Below are 11,136 nucleotides of genomic sequence, written 5' to 3' on the forward strand. Positions count from 1 at the left end.
CCTTGAACGTATTTTTAACTATGTGCTAAATTGAAAAGCAAGTATAATTTTACCAAACTGGAGAGAACTTAGAAAATAAAGTATACCTAAAATCTGATTATTGCCATTAGTAAGAGCTATTATTTTTAAACCAAGATAAAATTTGGATTAATTAACTCTCTTAGACAATAATTGAGTTATCACACTAAGTGAATATATTTATTAATGTTCATTATTTTAAAAGATCTTTGATTTAAGTTTCACAAACTTTCTTATTTTAATAAAGAAGAAAGTTTATCAAAATCCAGTGGAGAACTAGCTTTTACATGAAATAAATCTATTTATTTTTCTTTCTTGGGATTCAGAGGCATGGGTTTCTGAGTCCTTGGGAAACCTGATAGCATGCCATATGAGGGAAGAGACGCTTATTTCTTCCAACTTTTCCCAAGTGTGTTATTCTACAAATATTTCTCCTCTGTATTGTCAAGATCTTTCTTCCAGATTTTTTTTTCTGTCCCACCTAAGTACAGGTTAAAAATGCCTCCAACCTTTACACATTCCCTCTTAAATCAGTCTGGTTATTCAGCCCTAGGAAGAGTCTGTATCAGAAGTATCCATTGTTATGATTTTCTGCCCTGAGTTCATACATATTTATAAAAAACACTTTAAAGTGTAAATTATTTTGAGGTGTTACGCAGGGATCCTTAAGGAAAAGGGTAATATCAAAATCATCTTTGTGTCCTCAAAAACTAGATAGTGCTTGTGAAGTAATAGCAGTTTTGCAGTTATTGTTTGTGTGAACAATGAATGAACACTAAATTCACACTGTCATAATTTACAAAGTGTGTTTTGCCTTACAATATAGTAGTTTGTAAATAGAGTGACGAAGTACCTTGGTTTACCAGAATTGAGGAGTTTCCCAGAAAACGGGATTTTAATGCAAAATCTAGGACAGCCTTGGGCATGCTGGGATGATTTTTCAGCTTATTGGTATATAGAAAATGAAGACAAGGAAGGGACGATATAAAACTTCACTAGATCTGAAGAAAGCTAAGAATTATTTCTGTATCCTCCCATGCACCCCTGTTTTCTTGTCAACTTCTTTTAAATTTTCCCTTGCCTGGAGGCTCTTGACCCTGTCTCACCACTTCTCTTCCTTCACTTACCCTAGGACACAGCTGTATTCTGAAAAGCTCTAGCCTCTGTTTTTTTTTTTTTTTTCTTGCTGTTCATTGAAACTCACCTATTTTATTCCATTGTTTGAGAGATTATACTCATACTACAATGAATAATGTTCTCATACACCCTAATCCTGGCATATATTCATTTTCATGTTACTTATTCAACAAATATTTATGTGGTATCTACTATTTTTTAAGGATTGTTCAGGCCCTGAAGATAGACAATATGAAAGGATAGAGTGATAACCATAAAAAAAAATACACATAGACATGAAAACAAATATATAATTTATACTTACTGCTAGCTGTAGTAATGTTTTATAAAGTCACTTTGAACACTGAATTAATGAGTACTGAACTGATGCTTCTAGGACAAACACAGGTTTAGCTTCCTGTGAGTCTCTATTCACAATATTTTTGTCAACCAATCAAGACATAACTTTGTTCTGTGTAAGTTTCTGTTTTAAAATACATTATTTAAATATATTGTAGATTTGTTAACATTGAACTCATGGCTAATAGCACAACTGATGCCTGAGCAGAGCTTATTTATATGCCTGTGGAGAACTTCAAAAGGGTTGAGAGCATTGATTTGGGGTTTACAAATAAATTATAGCAAGTCAGCAAGTTCTCAAATATGTAATACATAAATAATAAGGATTCATTATAATTTAAATAAAGATATTTTGGGAGAAGAGGAGGAAAACACACACACACACACACACACACACACACACACACACACACACACACAACCAAGACGGATGAATAGAAGATTCGGAGCAGGATTCACAAAAAGTAATGTTTAATATAAGACCCTAATGGTGTGTGTATACACAGATATGGGACAGTCGAGATGAGGGAAACAGCATATGTGGAGGCAAAGAAGGAAACCTTCATTTATTGTTTAAATGTAAAGGATGGAGTGAGAGGGTGAATACCATAAGATGAGGCGGAAGGTTAAGGAAGGAGAATTGCTTGAGCCCAGTAATTCAAGGCCAGCCTTGACAATGTAGCAAGACATTTTCTAAAAAAAGGAGGAAGTAAGCAGCCAGCTTAGAAGGGTTTACCATGACATGAAGTGTTTAAACTTTGAATCATAAAGAAATACTGGAGGCTTCTGAAAGAAAACTAGCAAAGTGATTAGATTTTCCCTTTAAAAAATTTCATTGACATCTCTGTGAAGGATGGATTAGAGAGGCATATGACAAGTCAAGAAAATCAGAAAGTAGGTGATAACAATTCAGTAATAATTAGCAGAAAAGTGGAAGTGCCTATATGAAGGCAATAATAATTGAGATATTAAGAAGATGGACATAAAAAGTGATTAGGTTCTTCTTTGAGTTAATAAGTAAGAGTTAATCAAAATAAATTAATGATAGTTGATGTCAAGTTTGAGGCCAAATAGGAGAAAAAGTTTTGGATGTTGCAATCCACCAGAATAAGAAATATATATAAAATCTTGTGTTCAGATTTGGTCAAGTTACTTGCGGTGAATTGTAAATCCAGAAAACAATAGATAAGAGAAATCTTAGCATAAGGGTCTGGAGCTCAGGAGAAGACTCAGAACAAGATACTTATTTTGGAATCTTCAGAGTAGAAATAGCTGATGGAGTTAAAGACATGAAATAAATTGCCTGTGCAAAAGAACAGGCAAAGCTAATACTTACATTGTATATACTATATTATTGTTGTCACTCCCAATTTATATGTGGGCCACAGAAAGAATACATGACTTTCCAAAGTCACATATCTGTCACATAATAGGGCCTAGATTTCAACCAAAGAAATATAGCTTCAGGTAACCTAGAAACCTCATTGGGGTATGTCAGAACACAATAAATAGATAAGATAAAAAGATGTGGCAAAAAAAACCTTCAAAAAGAATACCAGGGAAGCAGGAATAACCAAGAAATTGATGATCTTCAACAAAGGTGCCAAGAACACACTATGAGGAAAGAAAGATTCCTCAGTAAATGGTGTTAGGAAAATATGATGGCCATGTGCAGAACCACCCCATATGCAAAAATCAACTCAAATTCGTAAACATAAGATCTGAAACTGCAAAAATAAATGGACGGGCCCCAAAAGTATGGGCAACAAAAGCAAAAATAGACAAATGAAATTATATCAAACTGAAACTTTCTGCATAACAAAGGAAATAATCAACAGAGTGAAGAGACAACCTACAAAATGGAAGAAAATATTTGCAAGCTATGCATCTGAAAAGGGACTAATAAATAGAATATATAAGGAACTCAACTAATTAACAAAAAGTCCCAAATGATCACGTTAAAAATGGGCAAACGACATGAATAGGCATTTCACAAAAGACAACATACAAATAGTGAACTGGTATATGAAGAAATGCCCAACATCATTAATCATCAGGGAAACACAAATAAAAACTACATATCTCCTCTCACATGTTAGAATGTCTAATATTAAAAAGATGGAAGATAATGAGTTAGGTAGGATATAGAGAAAGGGAACCCTCACATACTGTTGGTGGTAATGTAATAGTATAGGCATTATGAAAAACGGTATGGATGTTCTTCAAATTGTTAAAAATAGAACAACCATACAACCATATGATCCAGCAAGTTTACTTCTAGGTATATCCAAAGAAAATTAAATTCATATGCCAAAGAGATATTTGTAGATATCTGTATTCCCATGTTTCTTGTAGCATTATTCAGAATAGCTTACGTATAGAATCAGCCTAGTTCTCTATCGATGATGAATGAAGTATGTATAAATATGTATGTATATATGTATATATACACAAATAATTATAGATTATAGTTATAGACTATATATAGTATTCCATCATGTATAAATATGTACACGTTCTATAATATAGTATCTATAGTAATATATAGTATTCCATTTTGTGTACCTGTACTATTCAGCCTTAAAAAAGAAGGAAACCCTCTCATTTGCAATAACATTGTTGAAGCTACAGAATATTATGCTAAGTGAAATAAGTCAAAGAAAAAAATACTGTATAATGTCACTTGTATGTGGAATCTAAAATGTCAAACTCATAGAATCAGAGTAAAATGGTGTTTACTCGGGGATGGGAGGTTGTGGGAGGCGATGAGATGCTGATTCAAAGATACAAAATTTGAGTTAGACAGGAGGAATGTGTTCAGGAGACCTATTGTAAAGCATGATGACTATAGTTCATAACAATGTATTGTATACTTGAAAATTGCTAAGAGAATAGATTTTAAACATTTCCACCATAATGGTAAATCATCTGTATGTGAAGTTATGAAAATGGCTTGATTTAGCCATTTTGCAACATATACATATATCAAAACATCATTTAAACCATACATATTTATAATTTTTATTAGACAAATTAAACAATTTTTTTAGACAAAGTCTCACTCTGTCACCCAGGCTAGAGTACAGTGGTGTGACCTCAGCTCACTGTGGCCTCCACTTCCCAAGTTCAAGTGATTCTCCTGCCTTAGGCCCCCAAGTAGCTGGGATTACAGGTGCCCACTACCACACCCAGCTAATTTTCGTAGTTTTAGTAGAGACAGGGTTTCTCCTTGTTGGCCAGGCTGGTCTTGAAATCCTGACCTCAAGTGATCAGCCCGCCTTGGCCTCCCAAATTTTGGGGATTATGGGTGTTAGCCACAGCACCCAGCCAAAAATTATTATTATTTTTAAGATAAAACAAAAAAGAGCCAAAAAATCTCATTTGATAGAATTTGAAGGTGAAATTAGTTCAAGACGGTTAGTCATCAGTGCTAGAGGTGGTACATCAATAAATAAGGAGAAAACTAAAATATATCTGTTGGAATTGAGACCTCCTAAGTCATTGGTTATCTTAGGAAAACTTAAGTTTTTCATGGCTTAAGAAATACGAGGAAAGACACAAAATATATGGAGCAATTTGTGGTACCTTTATCTTGAAACACTACTGTAAAAGAAAGGAGATTGGAAGGGATATAACAAAAGAGTATAGGCCAGGAAGAAGTTATGTTGAAAATAGAAAAAAAAATGATTGAAGCAGTAAGTTCTGGTGAAGGCTGAAGTGGATGAGATCAAGAGCACCATTAGAAAGTTATCTTCAAATTGTAAGGCACAGTTTAGAGATAATAAGTGCAGGTACAATATATATAATGGAGAAAGTGGAGAAATTTGTACTAGATTTTCTTTGAAAATAAAACATAATGCATATTAGTATTTTTTAAAAAGAAATGAAATACTTTATCCTTAAAAATCAACTCTACCCATTTCTAATAACAATGTTGTCAGCCATCATAACAGATGAGTAGAAGAGAAGGTTCTTTGGTCAAAGGGGAGTTTATAATACATCTTCATATATGCCATTGAGATGACTAAATTATACCTGACAATAAGCAGAATCTTGACTGAAAATTGAGTTATTTGACAGAAAAAGAAACTTTAGTGCTGGGAAAATTTTCTAGTGATGTTTCACTTTATTAATCTTAACAAAACCCAGAGTCCCAGGCTAACAGTGAAGAGCTACTCTTCTCTGGGTACTCCCATGTGTAAGTACAATACACATGGGAATAAAGTTCCATTTGTTTTTGCCTGGGGCTTTGTAAATTACACTGGCCAAACACCCTTAATCTGTGTTTGGCCAGTCTAATTTCCAGAGCCCAGCTTGAGAATGTAAGATGGCTAGAGGAAAATATTTTTTCATTTCCTACAGTTTTGATGATGAAAATGAGATAGCTGGGACACTTCACTTGCTCCAGATGCAGTTGAAATCTGGGACCCTCTGACAACACCAGCCCAAGATAAATTCTTATTAAAGTCAGCCTCCCAGATTTCTGTCTGCAGGTTTCAATACAGTAAGGGTGGGAAAAGCCTCTGTCTTTTTTTTTTTTTCAAATTTAGATTAGCTGAAGAAAAAATAATTTGCTAAAATTTGTTATTTGGATTGTGACTCCTATAGATTTGTTCCCAGTATTTGCTGGTTATTGATCCTTTCTTTCCCGGGGACAGCTATTGCTTTCCTATGTTTCTCAGTTTGTGTCATGAGCACCTGGTTTGACTTTCTGCAAGGTTATACATGTTGTGGGGCCTACACCTTAAGGCAGTCAACTGCCTGGTTGCAGATCCTGAGAATATGTAGATGGAGGGGCAGAAATGTGAGATGCACCTCTTTTGTGGCTGATATCTTACCAATTGTTACCAGCTCAGAAGGTTGATCGAAGTCTTTGAGTCTATCTTTGGGAGTGAATCTGGATCAGAAAGACTGATTCTTTTGAATACTCTTCGGAGACACTTCTTAGCTAAGCTACAAAATGACTGGTTTGGTGTTGGATCACAATTAGAATAGGTATACTTTTGGCTTAAGAAAGGGTGAGGAGTGAACTAAATACTGCCAGGAATATTTACTGTTTGTCATGGCGGCATTTTTTCAGTGTGCTATGGTCAGAAGTTGGCCTAATTCGAGACAAAATTTCAGAGCCTGAAATGAATTATGTTTAAGGCCTTTTCTCCTAAGCTAAAATGTAACTGTGTGCTTACAATGAAAGAGAATATCCTAAATTATTTGTGGAATGATTTATTGAAACAGTTCAAAGGCACAAAGTTCTAAGTCTTGGACATAGGAATCTTTTCATTTTCATCTTAGTTGGAACTTTTCTCCCTGATATAAAGAAGCAAATTCAAGATAATATAACTGGATGGGTGGGTCCACCCTTGGACATCATTCAGGCTGCAACCCAGTTCTTTGAGGAATTAAAAACAACTGTCCAATCTAACAGTAACAAAGGAGAGAGGAATGAGTGCCTCCATCTGTCCACATGGCTGAAGCCCTGATCTTTGTTTGCTTTCTTGCCTTTAACACAATTCTCCAACCCCTGTCATGAAGATGTGAGAAACAGCATCATCTGACTTGCCTGTTGGCTTTCATCTCTGTTTTCCCTGGGGCTCTTCAAACTGACAGCCGTTTCTTTCTCTGGAGTAAAATCTCCATGCACCATAACTCCACATTAATTCATATAATTCTCTCTATATCACTGTCCAAAATACCAGATTCTGATGTTTAAATTGTGCATTTGTCAGTCTCAAAAGTTGAGTCATCATCATTCAAACCTCTCATTTTGCCTTCTTTCTGGTCTTTAATTTGGATTCTTATCCAGATTTTATTCCCTGTCAAGTTTCTAGCTGTAATGTCTACTACTATTTGGTTTACCATTTCAATTTTCTTTTCTTTCTTATCCCAATACCCTTGCTGTGTTTACTAGTCTTCTCTTCTACTTTTAATATTTATTATCAGATGTACACATGCTAGGTGTGTAAATATGGGCATAATGTGCAACTAAACATGTAATTGACACCCCCTGTTCAGTGAGGGTATTCATGTCCACCCAGTAAGGGCATGGGCCATAAACTGAAGATTGGCATCCCCCCAAAATTCCTATGTTGAGACCTAAAATCTGATGTGATGGTATTTGGAGGTGGAGTTTTTGGGGTGGGTTCTTAGCCCTCATAAATGGAATTAGTGTCTTTATACAAGAGGCCTTGAAGAACTCCCTTGCCCTTTGCCATGTTAGATTATAGTGAGAAGATATCTGTGTATGAGCCAGGAGGCAGGCCCTCACCAGACACAAATCTGCTGGCACCTTGATTTTGGACTTTTCAGCCTCCAGAATTGTGAAAAATAAATTTCTCTTATTTATAAGCCATCCAGTCTATAGTATTTTGTTATAGCAGCCTGAATAAACTAAGATAGCATGTGTAAGTAGGTTGTTGAACATTTGTGACTTGCTAATTTCTGGAGACATGACCAGGAAATATATTGTATGATTTGACCAAGTTGAAAAGAACTATTGAAATCTTGTGGAAAATTATGCCAGGAAGAGGTAGAGATAAACCTCTGCCAACCTCTTAACATACCAAGATTCTCATAGAAAAGCAGGGATTTCCCATACACTTTGCTTTCTTTTCCCTGGCCGGATTCAATTCTTGCTTTCCATATCTTCAAAGCAGAAAAAGTCAGAATGATGAGTAAAGATTGCCTATGAACACACAGACACACACAGAATCTGAAGAGTTTAGATTCTGCTTCTAAAAAGATTATTATTCTAATGGAAATATTTTTGATCCTGTTGCTTTAGGGATATCTCCATTTCAACAGTGATGTGAGAACTTTCCACAAAGAGGTCTAAGAGGGAAGTAAAGATACAGTTTGACAAGCCTCTCTAGGAAGCTTCAGTCTCTCTTGTAATATTGGATAATTGTGCAGTATGTATTAATCCACAGTGTGTTCACACAAGTCATTGTCAAATTTTAAGAAAAATAGACAGAGATAGTTTGGAATAAAGCATAAAATATTATTTATAACAATAACCATCTCATATAATGTCTTTTTCTATTTTTGTTCCTTGTAAGTCAGTCGTAGAACAAGATGTTCTCTGCAGTTCATTGTTTTTCTAAATACACATTATATTAATTGACTGTAATTCTCGTATAGAATTCACTCTTCGGTGTGTAATCAATGGAATATAATCAGTCCTGCACTTTGGTCAGTTCAGAATATGCAAATGCTGTTCTGGAAAAAAGTACAGCTTGCTCCTACTGATAGTGTTACCTAACTATGTCCTGATTACAAACTTGGCTTCCCGGGGAGAAAGTGATCTATGCCAAAATGGAAAGTGTAATGAAGTCCTCTAAACCTCCGGGAGAGGCGGTTCTGTCTAATATGTCTCTTAGAATGGAGTCATAATTTACTTAATTTCTAGACGCTATCACTGTTCACTTCTAGGGAGCAGAGCAACATTTGACAAACAGACCCTCCTCAAACTTAGCAAAGAGCCTTTATTTGATATTTATTCGATACTCATTCCCAAAACAGCAATTGGTCTTAGCTGAAAGGTTAATGTTAAAACAGAAAAGTAACTAAATATTTATGGAAATAAAAGGGCTTTGACTTCACAAATGTGAATGAAAAACTAAGTAGATTACTATTAACAATTTCTTGACTGTGGTGAAATAACATAGATATTCTTATAACAGAGTTTAAGGGTTGGACTTGAAAGTCAGGGCTTGCTTTGTCAATTTGCAGCCTAAACCAATAGAGAATAAATGTCAGAATAACCCAATTTGGGTTCGAGTCCTATCTTTGTTTCCATGTGGCCTCAGACGAGATATTTAACCTCTCTGTGCCTTATTTTCCTTATCTGTTAAATCTAGATCAAAATGGTACTGACTTCAAAGAGGTTGTAGGAATTAAATGTGCTAATATTCTTAATACACTTAGAACTGAAACAAACTATGTGTATTAGTATGTGTAAAATAAAATATCCTTGGATAATTAATTTAATGTGGAATTCTAAGTTTTTTCATTAATACATATAAATTAAAATGGTATTTACTTTATTAGATTATTAATGGATTAATATTTTGCATTACATAAATACTAGCTTCTATAATTATTACCTATTAACAAAAACAAAAATTAAATATCCTTTAGCAGTAATAAGAATACTTATTACTCTCATTTCTAATTTACTAATGGAACAAAATATAGTATTGTTATTGTTAACAACTTGGAATTTAGATCAGACCGCCTGGATGTGTATTTTGGTTCTGTCATTTACTAGCTCTGTGATAGCTGTAACAATGTTAAGCCACACATTTATTCTCTGCCAGTCTCAGCTACTTCTTCTGAAAAATGGGGCTAATAGTTCCTATGTCTAAGGGTGGTTTTGAATACTGAATGAGATTATATCTGCAAAGTAGCTGGCACATAGTATGCATTCAATAATTGGTGGATATTAATAACTTCTTTAATTTTTATTATGTTCCCAGGTTTGAAACTCATATCTCATTTTTTCTAAGAAGCTGTCTCTTTTCTCCTACTGCAGTAATTCCTGAATAAAATCTATTTTTATTGCTTTAACCATTGTCCAAGTCTGTTTTTTCTTTAATAATATCGTGGATTACTGGACTCAAGAAACAGAAATTCGCCAGGCGCGGTGGCTCAAGCCTGTAATCCCAGCACTTTGGGAGGCCGAGACGGGCGGATCACGAGGTCAGGAGATCGAGACCATCCTGGCTAACACGGTGAAACCCCGTCTCTACTAAAATACAAAAAACTAGCCGGGCGAGGTGGCGGCGCCTGTAGTCCCAGCTACTCGGGAGGCTGAGGCAGGAGAATGGCATGAACCCGGGAGGCAGAGCTTGCAGTGAGCTGAGATCTGGCCACTGCACTCCAGCCTGGGCGACAGAGCGAGACTCCGTCTCAATAAAAAAAAAAAGAAACAGAAATTCACAAGCCCTAGAAGTGTGCTTGAGTTTCAGTTACTGAGCAGAGGGGCAGAGCATGCTGCTGCCCAATTCCTGGGGTTTTACGGCAGGTACTCCACTTTTAATTTCCTCTCTCTCCTTAAGCTATCATTTATTTATGTTAAATTTGTATATTTTGAAGTTTAATGAATATATTTGTGAACATGAGTGTTTCAGCTTCATAGGTACACATTGTTAAAGTATAAAATGATAATAGGTTGGATATTTCAATCATTTCATTATTAACTAAAATATACTGTTCTTTTCACTTACCTTTCATAGATTAGTTCCTTGTGAATCAATAAAGCACAGTGTAAATGTTCTATAATAATTTTGATTGGAATTCAACTCAATTTATCTTATTTGGAAAAACTTAAAATCTTTTATTATAATATTAATATTAGCTTGTTCCATCCTTTAGCATAGAATATCTCTACATTTGTTCAGATTTCAGATCATATTTCAATTAAAGTTTTAATGTTTACTCCATAGAAGTGTATGTATTCTTGGTTAAATCCAAGACGTTTTATAATTTTTCTTATTTTTGTGTTTTAGTCCATTCTCACATTACTATAAAAATGCTACCAGAAGGCCGGGCATGGTGGCTCAAGCCTGTAATCCCAGCACTTTGGGAGGCCGAGACAGGCGGATCACGAGGTCAGGAGATCGAGACCATCCTGGCTAACCCGGT

At 35.1% G+C, this 11,136-nt stretch overlaps 1 long non-coding RNA gene across 1 annotated transcript in view; it reads left to right on the forward strand.

The window, feature by feature from the left end:
• LOC108544623 (uncharacterized) overlaps positions 1-8,345 on the forward strand; it is a 32,799-nt gene extending 24,454 nt beyond the window's left edge. The window contains exon 4 of the long non-coding RNA XR_001889900.1: positions 8,276-8,345. This is a non-coding gene — a long non-coding RNA (uncharacterized LOC108544623). The remainder of the gene's footprint in view (positions 1-8,275) is intronic.
• The last annotated feature ends 2,791 nt before the right edge of the window (positions 8,346-11,136 follow it).

Source organism: Rhinopithecus bieti, unplaced genomic scaffold (assembly GCF_001698545.2).
Source record: "Rhinopithecus bieti isolate Rb0 unplaced genomic scaffold, ASM169854v2 scaffold_27206, whole genome shotgun sequence".
Classification (NCBI taxonomy): Eukaryota; Metazoa; Chordata; class Mammalia; order Primates; family Cercopithecidae; genus Rhinopithecus; species Rhinopithecus bieti.